This window comes from Cynocephalus volans, chromosome 4 (assembly GCF_027409185.1).
Source record: "Cynocephalus volans isolate mCynVol1 chromosome 4, mCynVol1.pri, whole genome shotgun sequence".
NCBI lineage: Eukaryota > Metazoa > Chordata > Mammalia > Dermoptera > Cynocephalidae > Cynocephalus > Cynocephalus volans.
The window spans coordinates 64837504-64862424 of NC_084463.1; positions in this window are offsets into that span (position 1 = coordinate 64837504).

Genomic DNA, 24921 nt, shown 5'->3' on the forward strand with positions numbered 1-24921 from the left:
CAGCGACCCCAGCTTCCAAATCATGGTTGACAACATTAATATTCTATCTTCTGCATTCTTACTCTTTTTCTTTATGCAGATTAACAATCTTTTTATTATTTTATTGAACTTTCCATGAATGTTCAAGGAAATGGGATACAACAGTTTTTCTTTCTTTCTTTTATCCAGCACCCCTGCCATCTTCCAAATCATGGTTGACAACATTAATATTCAATCTTCTGCATTCTTACACTTTTACTTTATGCAGATTAACAATCTTTTTCTTATTTTATTGAAATTTCCATGAATGTTCCAGTAAATGCGATACAACAGTTTTTCTTTCTTTCTTTTATCCTCCAGCGCCCCCAGCTTCCAAATCATGGTTGACAACATTAATATTCTATCTTCTGCATTCTTACTCTTTTTCTTTATGCAGATTAACAATCTTTTTATTATTTTATTGAAATTTCCATGAATGTTCAAGGAAATGGGATACAACAGTTTTTCTTTCTTTCTTTCATCCCCCACCCCCCCCAGCTTCCAAATCATGGTTGACAACATAATATTCTATCTTCTGCCTTCATACTCTTTTTCTTTATGCATTTAACAATCTTGTCATTATTTTATTGAAATTTCATGAATGTTCAAGGAAATGGGATACAACATTTTCTCTTTCTTTCTTTTATCCCCCACTCCCCATGCTTCCAAATCATGGTTGACAACATTAATATTCTATCTTCTGCATTCTTACACTTTTTCTTTATACAGATTAACAATCTTTTTATTATTTTATTGACATTTCCATGAATGTTCAAGGAAATGGGATAAAAAAGTTTTTCTTTCTTTCTTTTATCCTCCAGCGCCCCTAGCTTCCAAATCATGGTTGACAACATTAACATTCTATCTTCTGCATTCTTACTCTTTTTCTTTATGCAGATTAACAATCTTTTTATTATTTTATAGAAATTTCCATGAATGTTCAAGGAAATGTGATACAACATTATTTCTTTCTTTCTGTCATCCCCCACGCCCCCAGCTTCCAAATCGTGGTTGACAATATTAATATTCAATGTTCTGCATTCTTACACTTTTTCTTTATGCAGATTAACAATCTTTTTATTATTTTATTGAAATTTCCATGAATGTTCAAGGAAATGATACAACAGTTTTTCTTTCTTTCTTTCATCCCCCTACCCCCCCAGCTTCCAAATCATGGTTGACAACATTAATATTCAATCTTCTGCATTCTTACACTTTTTCTCTATGCAGATTAACAATCTTTTTATTATTTTATTGAAATTTCCATGAGTGTTCAAGGAAATGGGATACAACAGTTTTTCTTTCTTTCTTTTATCCCCCACCCCCCCGGCTTCCAAATCATGGTTGACAACATTAATATTCTATCTTCTGCATTCTTACTCTTTTTCTTTATGCAGATTAGCAATCTTTTTATTATTTTATTGAAACTTCCATTAATATTCAAGGAAATGTGAGGCAACAGTTTTTCTTTCCTTCTTTTATCCCCCACCCCCCCAGCGTCAAAATCATGGTTGACAACATTAATATTCAATCTTCTGTATTCTTACACTTTTTCTTTATGCAAATAACAATCTATTTATTATTTTATTAAAATTTCCATGAATGTCTAAGGAAATGGGATACAAAATTTTTTCTTTCTTTCTTTTATCCCCCACGCCCCCAGCTTCCAAATCGTGGTTGACAAAATTAATATTCAATCTTCGGCATTCTTACACTTTTTCTTTATGCAGATGAACAATCTTTTTATTATTTTAATGAAATTTCCATGAATGTTCAAGGAAATGGAATACAACAGTTTTTCTTTCTTTCTTTTATCCCCCACCACCTCCCACCTTCCAAATCATGGTTGGCAACAGTAATATTCAATCTTCTGCATTCTTACACTTTTACTTTATGCAGATTAACAATCTTTTTATTATTTTATTAAAATTACCATGAATGTTCAAGGAAATGGTATACAACTGTTTTTCTTTCTTTCTTTTATCCCCCACTCCCCCCCAGTTTACAAATCATGGTTGACAACATTAATATTCTATCTTCTGCATTCTTACTCTTTTTCTTTATGCAGACTAACAATCTTTTTATTATTTTATTGAAATTTCCATGAATGTTCCAGTAAATGGGATACAGCAGTTTTTCTTTCTTTCTTTTATCCAGCACCACTGCCATCTTCCAAATCATGGTTGACAACATTAATATTCTATCTTCTGCATTCTTACTCTTTTTCTTTATGCAGATTAACAATCTTTTTATTATTTTATTGAACTTTCCATGAATGTTCAAGGAAATGGGATACAACAGTTTTTCTTTCTTTCTTTTATCCAGCACCCCTGCCATCTTCCAAATCATGGTTGACAACATTAATATTCAATCTTCTGCATTCTTACACTTTTACTTTATGCAGATTAACAATCTTTTTCTTATTTTATTGAAATTTCCATGAATGTTCCAGTAAATGCGATACAACAGTTTTTCTTTCTTTCTTTTATCCTCCAGCGCCCCCAGCTTCCAAATCATGGTTGACAACATTAATATTCTATCTTCTGCATTCTTACTCTTTTTCTTTATGCAGATTAACAATCTTTTTATTATTTTATTGAAATTTCCATGAATGTTCAAGGAAATGGGATACAACAGTTTTTCTTTCTTTCTTTCATCCCCCACCCACCCCCAGCTTCCAAATCATGGTTGACAACATAATATTCTATCTTCTGCCTTCATACTCTTTTTCTTTATGCATTTAACAATCTTGTCATAATTTTATTGAAATTTCATGAATGTTCAAGGAAATGGGATACAACATTTTCTCTTTCTTTCTTTTATCCCCCACTCCCCATGCTTCCAAATCATGGTTGACAACATTAATATTTTATCTTCTGCATTCTTACTCTTCTTCTTTATGCAGATTAACAATCTTTTCATTATTTTATTGAAATTTCCATGAATGTTCAAGGAAATGGTATAGAACTGTTTTTCTTTCTTTCTTTTATCCCCCACTCCCCCCCAGCTTCCAAATCATGGTTGAAAACATTAATATTCTATCTTCTGCATTCTTACACTTTTTCTTTATACAGATTAACAATCTTTTTATTATTTTATTGACATTTCCATGAATGTTCAAGGAAATGGGATAAAAAAGTTTTTCTTTTTTTCTTTTATCCTCCAGCGCCCCCAGCTTCCAAATCATGGTTGACAACATTAACATTCTATCTTCTGCCTTCTTACTCTTTTTCTTTATGCAGATTAACAATCTTTTTATTATTTTATTGAAATTTCCATGAATGTTCAAGGAAATGTGATACAACATTATTTCTTTCTTTCTGTCATCCCCCACGCCCCCAGCTTCCAAATCGTGGTTGACAATATTAATATTCAATGTTCTGCATTCTTACACTTTTTCTTTATGCAGATTAACAATCTTTTTATTATTTTATTGAAATTTCCATGAATGTTCAAGGAAATGATACAACAGTTTTTCTTTCTTTCTTTCATCCCCCTACCCCCCCCGCTTCCAAATCATGGTTGACAACATTAATATTCAATCTTCTGCATTCTTACACTTTTTCTCTATGCAGATTAACAATCTTTTTATTATTTTATTGAAATTTCCATGAGTGTTCAAGGAAATGGGATACAACAGTTTTTCTTTCTTTCTTTTATCCCCCACCCCCCCGGCTTCCAAATCATGGTTGACAACATTAATATTCTATCTTCTGCATTCTTACTCTTTTTCTTTATGCAGATTAGCAATCTTTTTATTATTTTATTGAAACTTCCATGAATATTCAAGGAAATGGGGGGCAACAGTTTTTCTTTCCTTCTTTTATCCCCCACCCCCCCAGCGTCAAAATCATGGTTGACAACATTAATATTCTATCTTCTGCATTCTTACTCTTTTTCTTTATGCAGATTACCAATCTTTTTATTATTTTATTGAACTTTCCATGAATGTTCAAGGAAATGGTATAGAACTGTTTTTCTTTCTTTCTTTTTTCCCCCACTCCCCCCCAGCTTCCGAATCATGGTTGAAAACATTAATATTCCATCTTCTGCATTCTTACACTTTTTCTTTATACAGATTAACAATCTTTTTATTATTTTATTGAAATTTCCATGAAAGTTCAAGGAAATGGGATAAAAAAGTTTTTCTTTCTTTCTTTTATCCTCCAGCGCCCCCAGCTTCCAAATCATGGTTGACAACATTAATATTCTATCTTCTGCATTCTTACTCTTTTTCTTTATGCAGATTAACAATCTTTTTATTATTTTATTGAAATTTCCATGAATGTTCAAGGACATGGGATACAACAGTTTTTCTTTCTTTCTTTCTTTTTTCCAGCACCCCGCCCTCTTCCAAATCATAGTTGACAACATTAATATTCAATCTTCTGCATTCTTACACTTTTACTTTATGCAGATTAACAATCTTTTTCTTATTTTATTGAAATTTCCATGAATGTTCAAGGAAATGGGATACAACAGTTTTTCTTTCTTTCTTTTATCCCCCACAACCCCCCAGCTTCCAAAACATGGTTGACAACATTAATTTTCTATCTTCTGCATTCTTACTCTTTTTCTTTATGCAGATTAACAATCTTTTTATTATTTTATTGAAATTTCCATGAATGTTCAAGGAAATGTGATACAACATTATTTCTTTCTTTCTGTCATCCCCCACGCCCCCAGCTTCCAAATCGTGGTTGACAATATAAATATTCAATGTTCTGCATTCTTACACTTTTTCTTTATGCAGATTAACAATCTTTTTATTATTTTATTGAAATTTCCATGAATGTTCAAGGAAATGATACAACTGTTTTTCTTTCTTTCTTTCATCCCCCTACCCCCCCAGCTTCCAAATCATGGTTGACAACATTAATATTCAATCTTCTGCATTCTTACACATTTTCTCTATGCAGATTAACAATCTTTTTATTATTTTATTGAAATTTCCATGAATGTTCAAGGAAATGGTATAGAACTGTTTTTCTTTCTTTCTTTTTTCCCCCACTCACCCCCAGCTTCCGAATCATGGTTGAAAACATTAATATTCTATCTTCTGCATTCTTACACTTTTTCTTTATACAGATTAACAATCTTTTTATTATTTTATTGAAATTTCCATGAATGTTCAAGGAAATGGGATACAACAGTTTTTCTTTCTTTCTTTTATCCCCCACAAACCCCCAGCTTCCAAAACATGGTTGACAACATTAATTTTCTATCTTCTGCATTCTTACTCTTTTTCTTTATGCAGATTAACAATCTTTTTATTATTGTATTGAAATTTCCATGAATGTTCAAGGAAATGGGATACAACAGTTTTTCTTTCTTTCTTTCATCCCCCACCCCCCCAGCTTCCAAATCATGGTTGACAACATAATATTGTATCTTCTGCCTTCATACTCTTTTACTTTATGCAGATTCACAATCTTGTCATTATTTTATTGAAATTCCATGAATGTTCAAGGAAATGGGATACATCAATTTCTCTTTCTTTCTTTTATCCCCCACTCCCCATGCTTCCAAATCATGGTTGACAACATTAATATTATATCTTCTGCATTCTTACTCTTTTTCTTTATGCAGATTAACAATCTTTTCATTATTTTAGTGAAATTTCCATGAATGTTCAAGGAAATGGTATACAACAGTTTTTCTTTCTTTCTTTTATTCCCACTCCCCATGCTTCCAAATCATGGTTGACAACATTAATATTCAATCTTCTGTATTCTTACACTTTTTCTTTATGCAAATAACAATCTATTTATTATTTTATTGAAATTTCCATGAATGTCTAAGGAAATGGGATACAAAATTTTTTCTTTCTTTCTTTTATCCCCCACGACCCCAGCTTCCAAATCGTGGTTGACAAAATTAATATTCAATCTTCGGCATTCTTACACTTTTTCTTTATGCAGATGAACAATCTTTTTATTATTTTAATGAAATTTCCATGAATGTTCAAGGAAATGGAATACAACAGTTTTTCTTTCTTTCTTTTATCCCCCACCACCTCCCACCTTCCAAATCATGGTTGGCAACAGTAATATTCAATCTTCTGCATTCTTACACTTTTACTTTATGCAGATTAACAATCTTTTTATTATTTTATTAAAATTTCCATGAATGTTCAAGGAAATGGTATACAACTGTTTTTCTTTCTTTCTTTTATCCCCCACTCCCCCCCAGTTTACAAATCATGGTTGACAACATTAATATTCTATCTTCTGCATTCTTACTCTTTTTCTTTATGCAGACTAACAATCTTTTTATTATTTTATTGAAATTTCCATGAATGTTCCAGTAAATGGGATACAGCAGTTGTTCTTTCTTTCTTTCATCCCCCTACCCCCCCAGCTTCCAAATCATGGTTGACAACATTAATATTCTATCTTCTGCATTCTTACTCTTTTTCTTTATGCAGACTAACAATCTTTTTATTATTTTATTGAAATTTCCATGAATGTTCCAGTAAATGGGATACAACAGTTTTTCTTTCTTTCTTTTATCCTCCAGCGCCCCCAGCTTCCAAATCATGGTTGACAACATTAATATTCTATCTTCTGCATTCTTACTCTTTTTCTTTATGCAGATTAACAATCTTTTTATTATTTCACTGAAATTTCCATGAATGTTCAAGGAAATGGGATACAACAGTTTTTCTTTCTTTCTTTCATCCCCCACCCCCCCCAGCTTCCAAATCATGGTTGACAACATAATATTCTATCTTCTGCCTTCATACTCTTTTTTTATGCATTTAACAATCTTGTCATTATTTTATTGAAATTTCATGAATGTTCAAGGAAATGGGATACAACATTTTCTCTTTCTTTCTTTTATCCCCCACTCCCCATGCTTCCAAATCATGGTTGAGAACATTAATATTCTATCTTCTGCATTCTTACTCTTTTTCTTTATGCAAATAACAATCTATTTATTATTTTATTGAAATTTCCATGAATGTCTAAGGAAATGGGATACAACATTTTTTCTTTCCTTCTTTTATCCCCCACGCCCCCAGCTTCCAAATCGTGGTTGACAAAATTAATATTCAGTCTTCGGCATTCTTACACTTTTTCTTTATGCAGATGAACAATCTTTTTATTATTTTAATGAAATTTCCATGAATGATCAAGGAAATGGAATACAACAGTTTTTCTTTCTTTCTTTTATCCCCTACCACCTCCCACCTTCCAAATCATGGTTGGCAACAGTAATATTCAATCTTCTGCATTCTTACACTTTTACTTTATGCAGATTAACAATCTTTTTATTATTTTATTAAAATTTCCATGAATGTTCAAGGAAATGGTATACAACTGTTTTTCTTTCTTTCTTTTATCCCCCACTCCCCCCCAGTTTACAAATCATGGTTTACAACATTAATATTCTATCTTCTGCATTCTTACTCTTTTTCTTTATGCAGACTAACAATCTTTTTATTATTTTATTGAAATTTCCGTGAATGTTCCAGTAAATGGGTACAGCAGTTTTTCTTTCTGTCTTTTATCCTCCAGCGACCCCAGCTTCCAAATCATGGTTGACAACATTAATATTCTATCTTCTGCATTCTTACTCTTTTTCTTTATGCAGATTAACAATCTTTTTATTATTTTATTGAAATTTCCATGAATGTTCAAGGAAATGGGATACAACAGTTTTTCTTCTTTCTTTCATCCACCACCCCCCCCAGCTTCCAAATCATGGTTGACAACATAATATTCTATCTTCTGCCTTCATACTCTTTTTCTTTATGCATTTAACAATCTTGTCATTATTTTATTGAAATTTCATGAATGTTCAAGGAAATGGGATACAATATTTTCTCTTTCTTTCTTTTATCCCCCACGCCCCCAGCTTCCAAATCGTGGTTGACAATATTAACATTCAATGTTCTGCATTCTTACACTTTTTTTCATGCAGATTAACAATCTTTTTATTATTTTATTGAAATTTCCATGAATGTTCAAGGAAATGATACAACAGTTTTTCTTTCTTTCTTTCATCCCCCTACCCCCCCAGCTTCCAAATCATGGTTGACAACATTAACATTCCATCTTCTGCATTCTTACACTTTTTCTCTATGCAGATTAACAATCTTTTTATTATTTTATTGAAATTTCCATGATTGTTCAAGGAAATGGGATACAACAGTTTTTCTTTCTTTCTTTTATCCCCCACCCCCCCGGCTTCCAAATCATGGTTGACAACATTAATATTCTATCTTCTGCATTCTTACACTTTTTCTTTATGCAGATTACCAATCTTTTTATTATTTTATTGAACTTTCCATGAATGTTCAAGGAAATGGTATAGAACTGTTTTTCTTTCTTTCTTTTTTCCCCCACTCCCCCCCAGCTTCCGAATCATGGTTGAAAACATTAATATTCCATCTTCTGCATTCTTACACTTTTTCTTTATACAGATTAACAATCTTTTTATTATTTTATTGAAATTTCCATGAAAGTTCAAGGAAATGGGATAAAAAAGTTTTTCTTTCTTTCTTTTATCCTCCAGCGCCCCCAGCTTCCAAATCATGGTTGACAACATTAATATTCTATCTTCTGCATTCTTACTCTTTTTCTTTATGCAGATTAACAATCTTTTTATTATTTTATTGAAATTTCCATGAATGTTCAAGGACATGGGATACAACAGTTTTTCTTTCTTTCTTTCTTTTTTCCAGCACCCCGCCCTCTTCCAAATCATGGTTGACAACATTAATATTCAATCTTCTGCATTCTTACACTTTTACTTTATGCAGATTAACAATCTTTTTCTTATTTTATTGAAATTTCCATGAATGTTCAAGGAAATGGGATACAACAGTTTTTCTTTCTTTCTTTTATCCCCCACAACCCCCCAGCTTCCAAAACATGGTTGACAACATTAATTTTCTATCTTCTGCATTCTTACTCTTTTTCTTTATGCAGATTAACAATCTTTTTATTATTTTATTGAAATTTCCATGAATGTTCAAGGAAATGTGATACAACATTATTTCTTTCTTTCTGTCATCCCCCACGCCCCCAGCTTCCAAATCGTGGTTGACAATATAAATATTCAATGTTCTGCATTCTTACACTTTTTCTTTATGCAGATTAACAATCTTTTTATTATTTTATTGAAATTTCCATGAATGTTCAAGGAAATGATACAACTGTTTTTCTTTCTTTCTTTCATCCCCCTACCCCCCCAGCTTCCAAATCATGGTTGACAACATTAATATTCAATCTTCTGCATTCTTACACATTTTCTCTATGCAGATTAACAATCTTTTTATTATTTTATTGAAATTTCCATGAATGTTCAAGGAAATGGTATAGAACTGTTTTTCTTTCTTTCTTTTTTCCCCCACTCACCCCCAGCTTCCGAATCATGGTTGAAAACATTAATATTCAATCTTCTGCATTCTTACACTTTTACTTTATGCAGATTAACAATCTTTTTCTTATTTTATTGAAATTTCCATGAATGTTCCAGTAAATGCGATACAACAGTTTTTCTTTCTTTCTTTTATCCTCCAGCGCCCCCAGCTTCCAAATCATGGTTGACAACATTAATATTCTATCTTCTGCATTCTTACTCTTTTTCTTTATGCAGATTAACAATCTTTTTATTATTTTATTGAAATTTCCATGAATGTTCAAGGAAATGGGATACAACAGTTTTTCTTTCTTTCTTTCATCCCCCACCCCCCCCCAGCTTCCAAATCATGGTTGACAACATAATATTCTATCTTCTGCCTTCATACTCTGTTTCTTTATGCATTTAACAATCTTGTCATAATTTTATTGAAATTTCATGAATGTTCAAGGAAATGGGATACAACATTTTCTCTTTCTTTCTTTTATCCCCCACTCCCCATGCTTCCAAATCATGGTTGACAACATTAATATTTTATCTTCTGCATTCTTACTCTTCTTCTTTATGCAGATTAACAATCTTTTCATTATTTTATTGAAATTTCCATGAATGTTCAAGGAAATGGTATAGAACTGTTTTTCTTTCTTTCTTTTATCCCCCACTCCCCCGCAGTTTACAAATCATGGTTGACAACATTAATATTCTATCTTCTGCATTCTTACTCTTTTTCTTTATGCAGACTAACAATCTTTTTATTATTTTATTGAAATTTCCATGAATGTTCCAGTAAATGGGTACAGCAGTTTTTCTTTCTTTCTTTTATCCTCCAGCGACTCCAGCTTCCAAATCATGGTTGACAACATTAATATTCTAACTTCTGCATTCTTACTCTTTTTCTTTATTCAGATTAACAATCTTTTTATTATTTTATTGAAATTTCCATGAATGTTCAAGGAAATGGGATACAACAGTTTTTCTTCTTTCTTTCATCTCCCACCCCCCCCAGCTTCCAAATCATGGTTGACAACATAATATTCTATCTTCTGCCTTCATACTCTTTTTCTTTATGCATTTAACAATCTTGTCATTATTTTATTGAAATTTCATGAATGTTCAAGGAAATGGGATACAACATTTTCTCTTTCTTTCTTTTATCCCCCGCTCCCCATGCTTCCAAATCATGGTTGACAACATTAATATCCTATCTTCTGCATTCTTACTCTTTTTCTTTATGCAGATTAACAATCTTTTCATTATTTTATTGAAATTTCCATGAATGTTCAAGGAAATGGTATACAACAGTTTTTCTTTCTTTCTTTTATCCCCCACCACCGCCCACCTTCCAAATCGTGGTTGACAAAATTAATATTCAATCTTCGGCATTCTTACACTTTTTCTTTATGCAGATGAACAATCTTTTTATTATTTTAATGAAATTTCCATGAACGTTCAAGGAAATGGAATGCAACAGTTTTTCTTTCTTTCTTTTATCCCCCACCACCTCCCACCTTCCAAATCATGGTTGGCAACAGTAATATTCAATCTTCTGCATTCTTACACTTTTACTTTATGCAGATTAACAATCTTTTTATTATTTTATTAAAATTTCCATGAATGTTCAAGGAAATTGGATACAACGGTTCTTCTTTCTTTCTTTTATCCCCCACTGGCCCGCAGCTTCGAAATCATGGTTGACATCATTAATATTCTATCTTCTGCATTCTTACTCTTTTTCTTTATGCAGACTAACAATCTTTTTATTATTTTATTGAAATTTCCATGAGTGTTCAAGGAAATGGGATACAACAGTTTTTCTTTCTTTCTTTTATCCCCCACCCCCCCGGCTTCCAAATCATTGTTGACAACATTAATATTCCATCTTCTGCATTCTTACTCGTTTTCTTTATGCAGATTAGCAATCTTTTTATTATTTTATTGAAATTTCATGAATGTTCAAGGAAATGATACAACAGTTTTTCTTTCTTTCTTTCATCCCCCTACCCCCCCAGCTTCCAAATCAGGGTTGACAACATTAATATTCCATCTTCTGCATTCTTACACTTTTTCTCTATGCAGATTAACAATCTTTTTATTATTTTATTGAAATTTCCATGAGTGTTCAAGGAAATGGGATACAACAGTTTTTCTTTCTTTCTTTTATCCCCCACCCCCCCGGCTTCCAAATCATGGTTGACAACATTAATATTCCATCTTCTGCCTTCATACTCTTTTTCTTTATGCATTTAACAATCTTGTCATTATTTTATTGAAATTTCATGAATGTTCAAGGAAATGGGATACAACATTTTTTCTTTCTTTCTTTTATCCCCCACGCCCCCAGCTTCCAAATCGTGGTTGACAAAATTAATATTCAATCTTCCGCATTCTTACACTTTTTCTTTATGCAGATGAACAATCTTTTTATTATTTTAATGAAATTTCCATGAATGTTCAAGGAAATGGAATACAACAGTTTTTCTTTCTTTCTTTTATCCCCCACCACCTCCCACCTTCGAAATCATGGTTGGCAACAGTAATATTCAATCTTCTGCATTCTTACACTTTTACTTTATGCAGATTAACAATCTTTTTATTATTTTATTAAAATTTCCATGAATGTTCAAGGAAATGGTATACAACTGTTTTTCTTTCTTTCTTTTATCCCCCACTCCCCCCCAGTTTACAAATCATGGTTGACAACATTAATATTCTATCTTCTGCATTCTTACTCTTTTTCTTTATGCAGACTAACAATCTTTTTATTATTTTATTGAAATTTCCATGAATGTTCCAGTAAATGGGATACAGCAGTTTTTCTTTCTTTCTTTTATCCTCCAGCGACCCCAGCTTCCAAATCATGGTTGACAACATTAATATTCTATCTTCTGCATTCTTACTCTTTTTCTTTATGCAGATTAACAATCTTTTTATTATTTTATTGAACTTTCCATGAATGTTCAAGGAAATGGGATACAACAGTTTTTCTTTCTTTCTTTTATCCAGCACCCCTGCCATCTTCCAAATCATGGTTGACAACATTAATATTCAATCTTCTGCATTCTTACACTTTTACTTTATGCAGATTAACAATCTTTTTCTTATTTTATTGAAATTTCCATGAATGTTCCAGTAAATGCGATACAACAGTTTTTCTTTCTTTCTTTTATCCTCCAGCGCCCCCAGCTTCCAAATCATGGTTGACAACATTAATATTCTATCTTCTGCATTCTTACTCTTTTTCTTTATGCAGATTAACAATCTTTTTATTATTTTATTGAAATTTCCATGAATGTTCAAGGAAATGGGATACAACAGTTTTTCTTTCTTTCTTTCATCCCCCACCCCCCCCAGCTTCCAAATCATGGTTGACAACATAATATTCTATCTTCTGCCTTCATACTCTTTTTCTTTATGCATTTAACAATCTTGTCATTATTTTATTGAAATTTCATGAATGTTCAAGGAAATGGGATACAACATTTTCTCTTTCTTTCTTTTATCCCCCACTCCCCATGCTTCCAAATCATGGTTGACAACATTAATATTCTATCTTCTGCATTCTTACACTTTTTCTTTATACAGATTAACAATCTTTTTATTATTTTATTGACATTTCCATGAATGTTCAAGGAAATGGGATAAAAAAGTTTTTCTTTTTTTCTTTTATCCTCCAGCGCCCCTAGCTTCCAAATCATGGTTGACAACATTAACATTCTATCTTCTGCATTCTTACTCTTTTTCTTTATGCAGATTAACAATCTTTTTATTATTTTATAGAAATTTCCATGAATGTTCAAGGAAATGTGATACAACATTATTTCTTTCTTTCTGTCATCCCCCACGCCCCCAGCTTCCAAATCGTGGTTGACAATATTAATATTCAATGTTCTGCATTCTTACACTTTTTCTTTATGCAGATTAACAATCTTTTTATTATTTTATTGAAATTTCCATGAATGTTCAAGGAAATGATACAACAGTTTTTCTTTCTTTCTTTCATCCCCCTACCCCCCCAGCTTCCAAATCATGGTTGACAACATTAATATTCAATCTTCTGCATTCTTACACTTTTTCTCTATGCAGATTAACAATCTTTTTATTATTTTATTGAAATTTCCATGAGTGTTCAAGGAAATGGGATACAACAGTTTTTCTTTCTTTCTTTTATCCCCCACCCCCCCGGCTTCCAAATCATGGTTGACAACATTAATATTCTATCTTCTGCATTCTTACTCTTTTTCTTTATGCAGATTAGCAATCTTTTTATTATTTTATTGAAACTTCCATTAATATTCAAGGAAATGTGAGGCAACAGTTTTTCTTTCCTTCTTTTATCCCCCACCCCCCCAGCGTCAAAATCATGGTTGACAACATTAATATTCAATCTTCTGTATTCTTACACTTTTTCTTTATGCAAATAACAATCTATTTATTATTTTATTAAAATTTCCATGAATGTCTAAGGAAATGGGATACAAAATTTTTTCTTTCTTTCTTTTATCCCCCACGCCCCCAGCTTCCAAATCGTGGTTGACAAAATTAATATTCAATCTTCGGCATTCTTACACTTTTTCTTTATGCAGATGAACAATCTTTTTATTATTTTAATGAAATTTCCATGAATGTTCAAGGAAATGGAATACAACAGTTTTTCTTTCTTTCTTTTATCCCCCACCACCTCCCACCTTCCAAATCATGGTTGGCAACAGTAATATTCAATCTTCTGCATTCTTACACTTTTACTTTATGCAGATTAACAATCTTTTTATTATTTTATTAAAATTACCATGAATGTTCAAGGAAATGGTATACAACTGTTTTTCTTTCTTTCTTTTATCCCCCACTCCCCCCCAGTTTACAAATCATGGTTGACAACATTAATATTCTATCTTCTGCATTCTTACTCTTTTTCTTTATGCAGACTAACAATCTTTTTATTATTTTATTGAAATTTCCATGAATGTTCCAGTAAATGGGATACAGCAGTTTTTCTTTCTTTCTTTTATCCAGCACCACTGCCATCTTCCAAATCATGGTTGACAACATTAATATTCTATCTTCTGCATTCTTACTCTTTTTCTTTATGCAGATTAACAATCTTTTTATTATTTTATTGAACTTTCCATGAATGTTCAAGGAAATGGGATACAACAGTTTTTCTTTCTTTCTTTTATCCAGCACCCCTGCCATCTTCCAAATCATGGTTGACAACATTAATATTCAATCTTCTGCATTCTTACACTTTTACTTTATGCAGATTAACAATCTTTTTCTTATTTTATTGAAATTTCCATGAATGTTCCAGTAAATGCGATACAACAGTTTTTCTTTCTTTCTTTTATCCTCCAGCGCCCCCAGCTTCCAAATCATGGTTGACAACATTAATATTCTATCTTCTGCATTCTTACTCTTTTTCTTTATGCAGATTAACAATCTTTTTATTATTTTATTGAAATTTCCATGAATGTTCAAGGAAATGGGATACAACAGTTTTTCTTTCTTTCTTTCATCCCCCACCCCCCCCCAGCTTCCAAATCATGGTTGACAACATAATATTCTATCTTCTGCCTTCATACTCTTTTTCTTTATGCATTTAACAATCTTGTCATAATTTTATTGAAATTTCATGAATGTTCAAGGAAATGGGATACAACATTTTCTCTTTCTTTCTTTTATCCCCCACTCCCCATGCTTCCAAATCATGGTTGACAACATTAATATTTTATCTTCTGCATTCTTACTCTTCTTCTTTATGCAGATTAACAATCTTTTCATTATTTTATTGAAATTTCCATGAATGTTCAAGGAAATGGTATAGAACTGTTTTTCTTTCTTTCTTTTATCCCCCACTCCCCCCCAGCTTCCAAATCATGGTTGAAAACATTAATATTCTATCTTCTGCATTCTTACACTTTTTCTTTATACAGATTAACAATCTTTTTATTATTTTATTGACATTTCCATGAATGTTCAAGGAAATGGGATAAAAAAGTTTTTCTTTTTTTCTTTTATCCTCCAGCGCCCCCAGCTTCCAAATCATGGTTGACAACATTAACATTCTATCTTCTGCCTTCTTACTCTTTTTCTTTATGCAGATTAACAATCTTTTTATTATTTTATTGAAATTTCCATGAATGTTCAAGGAAATGTGATACAACATTATTTCTTTCTTTCTGTCATCCCCCACGCCCCCAGCTTCCAAATCGTGGTTGACAATATTAATATTCAATGTTCTGCATTCTTACACTTTTTCTTTATGCAGATTAACAATCTTTTTATTATTTTATTGAAATTTCCATGAATGTTCAAGGAAATGATACAACAGTTTTTCTTTCTTTCTTTCATCCCCCTACCCCCCCCGCTTCCAAATCATGGTTGACAACATTAATATTCAATCTTCTGCATTCTTACACTTTTTCTCTATGCAGATTAACAATCTTTTTATTATTTTATTGAAATTTCCATGAGTGTTCAAGGAAATGGGATACAACAGTTTTTCTTTCTTTCTTTTATCCCCCACCCCCCCGGCTTCCAAATCATGGTTGACAACATTAATATTCTATCTTCTGCATTCTTACTCTTTTTCTTTATGCAGATTAGCAATCTTTTTATTATTTTATTGAAACTTCCATGAATATTCAAGGAAATGGGGGGCAACAGTTTTTCTTTCCTTCTTTTATCCCCCACCCCCCCAGCGTCAAAATCATGGTTGACAACATTAATATTCTATCTTCTGCATTCTTACTCTTTTTCTTTATGCAGATTACCAATCTTTTTATTATTTTATTGAACTTTCCATGAATGTTCAAGGAAATGGTATAGAACTGTTTTTCTTTCTTTCTTTTTTCCCCCACTCCCCCCCAGCTTCCGAATCATGGTTGAAAACATTAATATTCCATCTTCTGCATTCTTACACTTTTTCTTTATACAGATTAACAATCTTTTTATTATTTTATTGAAATTTCCATGAAAGTTCAAGGAAATGGGATAAAAAAGTTTTTCTTTCTTTCTTTTATCCTCCAGCGCCCCCAGCTTCCAAATCATGGTTGACAACATTAATATTCTATCTTCTGCATTCTTACTCTTTTTCTTTATGCAGATTAACAATCTTTTTATTATTTTATTGAAATTTCCATGAATGTTCAAGGACATGGGATACAACAGTTTTTCTTTCTTTCTTTCTTTTTTCCAGCACCCCGCCCTCTTCCAAATCATGGTTGACAACATTAATATTCAATCTTCTGCATTCTTACACTTTTACTTTATGCAGATTAACAATCTTTTTCTTATTTTATTGAAATTTCCATGAATGTTCAAGGAAATGGGATACAACAGTTTTTCTTTCTTTCTTTTATCCCCCACAACCCCCCAGCTTCCAAAACATGTTTGACAACATTAATTTTCTATCTTCTGCATTCTTACTCTTTTTCTTTATGCAGATTAACAATCTTTTTATTATTTTATTGAAATTTCCATGAATGTTCAAGGAAATGTGATACAACATTATTTCTTTCTTTCTGTCATCCCCCACGCCCCCAGCTTCCAAATCGTGGTTGACAATATAAATATTCAATGTTCTGCATTCTTACACTTTTTCTTTATGCAGATTAACAATCTTTTTATTATTTTATTGAAATTTCCATGAATGTTCAAGGAAATGATACAACTGTTTTTCTTTCTTTCTTTCATCCCCCTACCCCCCCAGCTTCCAAATCATGGTTGACAACATTAATATTCAATCTTCTGCATTCTTACACATTTTCTCTATGCAGATTAACAATCTTTTTATTATTTTATTGAAATTTCCATGAATGTTCAAGGAAATGGTATAGAACTGTTTTTCTTTCTTTCTTTTTTCCCCCACTCACCCCCAGCTTCCGAATCATGGTTGAAAACATTAATATTCTATCTTCTGCATTCTTACACTTTTTCTTTATACAGATTAACAATCTTTTTATTATTTTATTGAAATTTCCATGAATGTTCAAGGAAATGGGATACAACAGTTTTTCTTTCTTTCTTTTATCCCCCACAAACCCCCAGCTTCCAAAACATGGTTGACAACATTAATTTTCTATCTTCTGCATTCTTACTCTTTTTCTTTATGCAGATTAACAATCTTTTTATTATTGTATTGAAATTTCCATGAATGTTCAAGGAAATGGGATACAACAGTTTTTCTTTCTTTCTTTCATCCCCCACCCCCCCAGCTTCCAAATCATGGTTGACAACATAATATTGTATCTTCTGCCTTCATACTCTTTTACTTTATGCAGATTCACAATCTTGTCATTATTTTATTGAAATTCCATGAATGTTCAAGGAAATGGGATACATCAATTTCTCTTTCTTTCTTTTATCCCCCACTCCCCATGCTTCCAAATCATGGTTGACAACATTAATATTATATCTTCTGCATTCTTACTCTTTTTCTTTATGCAGATTAACAATCTTTTCATTATTTTAGTGAAATTTCCATGAATGTTCAAGGAAATGGTATACAACAGTTTTTCTTTCTTTCTTTTATTCCCACTCCTCATGCTTCCAAATCATGGTTGACAACATTAATATTCAATCTTCTGTATTCTTACACTTTTTCTTTATGCAAATAACAATCTATTTATTATTTTATTGAAATTTCCATGAATGTCTAAGGAAATGGGATACAAAATTTTTTCTTTCTTTCTTTTATCCCCCACGACCCCAGCTTCCAAATCGTGGTTGACAAAATTAATATTCAATCTTCGGCATTCTTACACTTTTTCTTTATGCAGATGAACAATCTTTTTATTATTTTAATGAAATTTCCATGAATGTTCAAGGAAATGGAATACAACAGTTTTTCTTTCTTTCTTTTATCCCCCACCACCTCCCACCTTCCAAATCATGGTTGGCAACAGTAATATTCAATCTTCTGCATTCTTACACTTTTACTTTATGCAGATTAACAATCTTTTTATTATTTTATTAAAATTTCCATGAATGTTCAAGGAAATGGTATACAACTGTTTTTCTTTCTTTCTTTTATCCCCCACTCCCCCCCAGTTTACAAATCATGGTTGACAACATTAATATTCTATCTTCTGCATTCTTACTCTTTTTCTTTATGCAGACTAACAATCTTTTTATTATTTTATTGAAATTTCCATGAATGTTCCAGTAAATGGGATACAGCAGTTGTTCTTTCTTTCTTTCATCCCCCTACCCCCCCAGCTTCCAAATCATGGTTGACAACATTAATATTCTATCTTCTGCATTCTTACTCTTTTTCTTTATGCAGACTAACAATCTTTTTATTATTTTATTGAAATTTCCATGAATGTTCCAGTAAATGGGATACAACAGTTTTTCTTTCTTTCTTTTATCCTCCAGCGCCCCCAGCTTCCAAATCATGGTTGACAACATTAATATTCTATCTTCTGCATTCTTACTCTTTTTCTTTATGCAGATTAACAATCTTTTTATTATTTCACTGAAATTTCCATGAATGTTCAAGGAAATGGGATACAACAGTTTTTCTTTCTTTCTTTCATCCCCCACCCCCCCCAGCTTCCAAATCATGGTTGACAACATAATATTCTATCTTCTGCCTTCATACTCTTTTTTTTATGCATTTAACAATCTTGTCATTATTTTATTGAAATTTCATGAATGTTCAAGGAAATGGGATACAACATTTTCTCTTTCTTTCTTTTATCCCCCACTCCCCATGCTTCCAAATCATGGTTGAGAACATTAATATTCTATCTTCTGCATTCTTACTCTTTTTCTTTATGCAGATTAACAATCTTTTCATTATTTTATTGAAATTTCCATGAATGTTCAAGGAAATGGTATACAACAGTTTTTCTTTCTTTCTTTTATCCCCCACCACCCCCCACCTTCCAAATCATGGTTGACAACATTAATATTCAATCTTCTGTATTCTTACACTGTTTCTTTATGCAAATAACAATCTATTTATTATTTTATTGAAATTTCCATGAATGTCTAAGGAAATGGGATACAACATTTTTTCTTTCCTTCTTTTATCCCCCACGCCCCCAGCTTCCAAATCGTGGTTGACAAAATTAATATTCAGTCTTCGGCATTCTTACACTTTTTCTTTATGCAGATGAACAATCTTTTTATTATTTTAATGAAATTTCCATGAATGATCAAGGAAATGGAATACAACAGTTTTTCTTTCTTTCTTTTATCCCCTACCACCTCCCACCTTCCAAATCATGGTTGGCAACAGTAATATTCAATCTTCTGCATTCTTACACTTTTACTTTATGCAGATTAACAATCTTTTTATTATTTTATTAAAATTTCCATGAATGTTCAAGGAAATGGTATACAACTGTTTTTCTTTCTTTCTTTTATCCCCCACTCCCCCCCAGTTTACAAATCATGGTTTACAACATTAATATTCTATCTTCTGCATTCTTACTCTTTTTCTTTATGCAGACTAACAATCTTTTTATTATTTTATTGAAATTTCCGTGAATGTTCCAGTAAATGGGTACAGCAGTTTTTCTTTCTGTCTTTTATCCTCCAGCGACCCCAGCTTCCAAATCATGGTTGACAACATTAATATTCTATCTTCTGCATTCTTACTCTTTTTCTTTATGCAGATTAACAATCTTTTTATTATTTTATTGAAATTTCCATGAATGTTCAAGGAAATGGGATACAACAGTTTTTCTTCTTTCTTTCATCCACCACCCCCCCCCAGCTTCCAAATCATGGTTGACAACATAATATTCTATCTTCTGCCTTCATACTCTTTTTCTTTATGCATTTAACAATCTTGTCATTATTTTATTGAAATTTCATGAATGTTCAAGGAAATGGGATACAATATTTTCTCTTTCTTTCTTTTATCCCCCACGCCCCCAGCTTCCAAATCGTGGTTGACAATATTAACATTCAATGTTCTGCATTCTTACACTTTTTTTCATGCAGATTAACAATCTTTTTATTATTTTATTGAAATTTCCATGAATGTTCAAGGAAATGATACAACAGTTTTTCTTTCTTTCTTTCATCCCCCTACCCCCCCAGCTTCCAAATCATGGTTGACAACATTAACATTCCATCTTCTGCATTCTTACACTTTTTCTCTATGCAGATTAACAATCTTTTTATTATTTTATTGAAATTTCCATGATTGTTCAAGGAAATGGGATACAACAGTTTTTCTTTCTTTCTTTTATCCCCCACCCCCCCGGCTTCCAAATCATGGTTGACAACATTAATATTCTATCTTCTGCATTCTTACACTTTTTCTTTATGCAGATTACCAATCTTTTTATTATTTTATTGAACTTTCCATGAATGTTCAAGGAAATGGTATAGAACTGTTTTTCTTTCTTTCTTTTTTCCCCCACTCCCCCCCAGCTTCCGAATCATGGTTGAAAACATTAATATTCCATCTTCTGCATTCTTACACTTTTTCTTTATACAGATTAACAATCTTTTTATTATTTTATTGAAATTTCCATGAAAGTTCAAGGAAATGGGATAAAAAAGTTTTTCTTTCTTTCTTTTATCCTCCAGCGCCCCCAGCTTCCAAATCATGGTTGACAACATTAATATTCTATCTTCTGCATTCTTACTCTTTTTCTTTATGCAGATTAACAATCTTTTTATTAATTTATTGAAATTTCCATGAATGTTCAAGGACATGGGATACAACAGTTTTTCTTTCTTTCTTTCTTTTTTCCAGCACCCCGCCCTCTTCCAAATCATGGTTGACAACATTAATATTCAATCTTCTGCATTCTTACACTTTTACTTTATGCAGATTAACAATCTTTTTCTTATTTTATTGAAATTTCCATGAATGTTCAAGGAAATGGGATACAACAGTTTTTCTTTCTTTCTTTTATCCCCCACAACCCCCCAGCTTCCAAAACATGGTTGACAACATTAATTTTCTATCTTCTGCATTCTTACTCTTTTTCTTTATGCAGATTAACAATCTTTTTATTATTTTATTGAAATTTCCATGAATGTTCAAGGAAATGTGATACAACATTATTTCTTTCTTTCTGTCATCCCCCACGCCCCCAGCTTCCAAATCGTGGTTGACAATATAAATATTCAATGTTCTGCATTCTTACACTTTTTCTTTATGCAGATTAACAATCTTTTTATTATTTTATTGAAATTTCCATGAATGTTCAAGGAAATGATACAACTGTTTTTCTTTCTTTCTTTCATCCCCCTACCCCCCCAGCTTCCAAATCATGGTTGACAACATTAATATTCAATCTTCTGCATTCTTACACATTTTCTCTATGCAGATTAACAATCTTTTTATTATTTTATTGAAATTTCCATGAATGTTCAAGGAAATGGTATAGAACTGTTTTTCTTTCTTTCTTTTTTCCCCCACTCACCCCCAGCTTCCGAATCATGGTTGAAAACATTAATATTCTATCTTCTGCATTCTTACACTTTTTCTTTATACAGATTAACAATCTTTTTATTATTTTATTGAAATTTCCATGAATGTTCAAGGAAATGGGATACAACAGTTTTTCTTTCTTTCTTTTATCCCCCACAAACCCCCAGCTTCCAAAACATGGTTGACAACATTAATTTTCTATCTTCTGCATTCTTACTCTTTTTCTTTATGCAGATTAACAATCTTTTTATTATTGTATTGAAATTTCCATGAATGTTCAAGGAAATGGGATACAACAGTTTTTCTTTCTTTCTTTCATCCCCCACCCCCCCAGCTTCCAAATCATGGTTGACAACATAATATTGTATCTTCTGCCTTCATACTCTTTTACTTTATGCAGATTCACAATCTTGTCATTATTTTATTGAAATTCCATGAATGTTCAAGGAAATGGGATACATCAATTTCTCTTTCTTTCTTTTATCCCCCACTCCCCATGCTTCCAAATCATGGTTGACAACATTAATATTATATCTTCTGCATTCTTACTCTTTTTCTTTATGCAGATTAACAATCTTTTCATTATTTTAGTGAAATTTCCATGAATGTTCAAGGAAATGGTATACAACAGTTTTTCTTTCTTTCTTTTATTCCCACTCCCCATGCTTCCAAATCATGGTTGACAACATTAATATTCAATCTTCTGTATTCTTACACTTTTTCTTTATGCAAATAACAATCTATTTATTATTTTATTGAAATTTCCATGAATGTCTAAGGAAATGGGATACAAAATTTTTTCTTTCTTTCTTTTATCCCCCACGACCCCAGCTTCCAAATCGTGGTTGACAAAATTAATATTCAATCTTCGGCATTCTTACACTTTTTCTTTATGCAGATGAACAATCTTTTTATTATTTTAATGAAATTTCCATGAATGTTCAAGGAAATGGAATACAACAGTTTTTCTTTCTTTCTTTTATCCCCCACCACCTCCCACCTTCCAAATCATGGTTGGCAACAGTAATATTCAATCTTCTGCATTCTTACACTTTTACTTTATGCAGATTAACAATCTTTTTATTATTTTATTAAAATTTCCATGAATGTTCAAGGAAATGGTATACAACTGTTTTTCTTTCTTTCTTTTATCCCCCACTCCCCCCCAGTTTACAAATCATGGTTGACAACATTAATATTCTATCTTCTGCATTCTTACTCTTTTTCTTTATGCAGACTAACAATCTTTTTATTATTTTATTGAAATTTCCATGAATGTTCCAGTAAATGGGATACAGCAGTTGTTCTTTCTTTCTTTCATCCCCCTACCCCCCCAGCTTCCAAATCATGGTTGACAACATTAATATTCTATCTTCTGCATTCTTACTCTTTTTCTTTATGCAGACTAACAATCTTTTTATTATTTTATTGAAATTTCCATGAATGTTCCAGTAAATGGGATACAACAGTTTTTCTTTCTTTCTTTTATCCTCCAGCGCCCCCAGCTTCCAAATCATGGTTGACAACATTAATATTCTATCTTCTGCATTCTTACTCTTTTTCTTTATGCAGATTAACAATCTTTTTATTATTTCACTGAAATTTCCATGAATGTTCAAGGAAATGGGATACAACAGTTTTTCTTTCTTTCTTTCATCCCCCACCCCCCCCAGCTTCCAAATCATGGTTGACAACATAATATTCTATCTTCTGCCTTCATACTCTTTTTTTTATGCATTTAACAATCTTGTCATTATTTTATTGAAATTTCATGAATGTTCAAGGAAATGGGATACAACATTTTCTCTTTCTTTCTTTTATCCCCCACTCCCCATGCTTCCAAATCATGGTTGAGAACATTAATATTCTATCTTCTGCATTCTTACTCTTTTTCTTTATGCAGATTAACAATCTTTTCATTATTTTATTGAAATTTCCATGAATGTTCAAGGAAATGGTATACAACAGTTTTTCTTTCTTTCTTTTATCCCCCACCACCCCCCACCTTCCAAATCATGGTTGACAACATTAATATTCAATCTTCTGTATTCTTACACTGTTTCTTTATGCAAATAACAATCTATTTATTATTTTATTGAAATTTCCATGAATGTCTAAGGAAATGGGATACAACATTTTTTCTTTCCTTCTTTTATCCCCCACGCCCCCAGCTTCCAAATCGTGGTTGACAAAATTAATATTCAGTCTTCGGCATTCTTACACTTTTTCTTTATGCAGATGAACAATCTTTTTATTATTTTAATGAAATTTCCATGAATGATCAAGGAAATGGAATACAACAGTTTTTCTTTCTTTCTTTTATCCCCTACCACCTCCCACCTTCCAAATCATGGTTGGCAACAGTAATATTCAATCTTCTGCATTCTTACACTTTTACTTTATGCAGATTAACAATCTTTTTATTATTTTATTAAAATTTCCATGAATGTTCAAGGAAATGGTATACAACTGTTTTTCTTTCTTTCTTTTATCCCCCACTCCCCCCCAGTTTACAAATCATGGTTTACAACATTAATATTCTATCTTCTGCATTCTTACTCTTTTTCTTTATGCAGACTAACAATCTTTTTATTATTTTATTGAAATTTCCGTGAATGTTCCAGTAAATGGGTACAGCAGTTTTTCTTTCTGTCTTTTATCCTCCAGCGACCCCAGCTTCCAAATCATGGTTGACAACATTAATATTCTATCTTCTGCATTCTTACTCTTTTTCTTTATGCAGATTAACAATCTTTTTATTATTTTATTGAAATTTCCATGAATGTTCAAGGAAATGGGATACAACAGTTTTTCTTCTTTCTTTCATCCACCACCCCCCCCCAGCTTCCAAATCATGGTTGACAACATAATATTCTATCTTCTGCCTTCATACTCTTTTTCTTTATGCATTTAACAATCTTGTCATTATTTTATTGAAATTTCATGAATGTTCAAGGAAATGGGATACAATATTTTCTCTTTCTTTCTTTTATCCCCCACGCCCCCAGCTTCCAAATCGTGGTTGACAATATTAACATTCAATGTTCTGCATTCTTACACTTTTTTTCATGCAGATTAACAATCTTTTTATTATTTTATTGAAATTTCCATGAATGTTCAAGGAAATGATACAACAG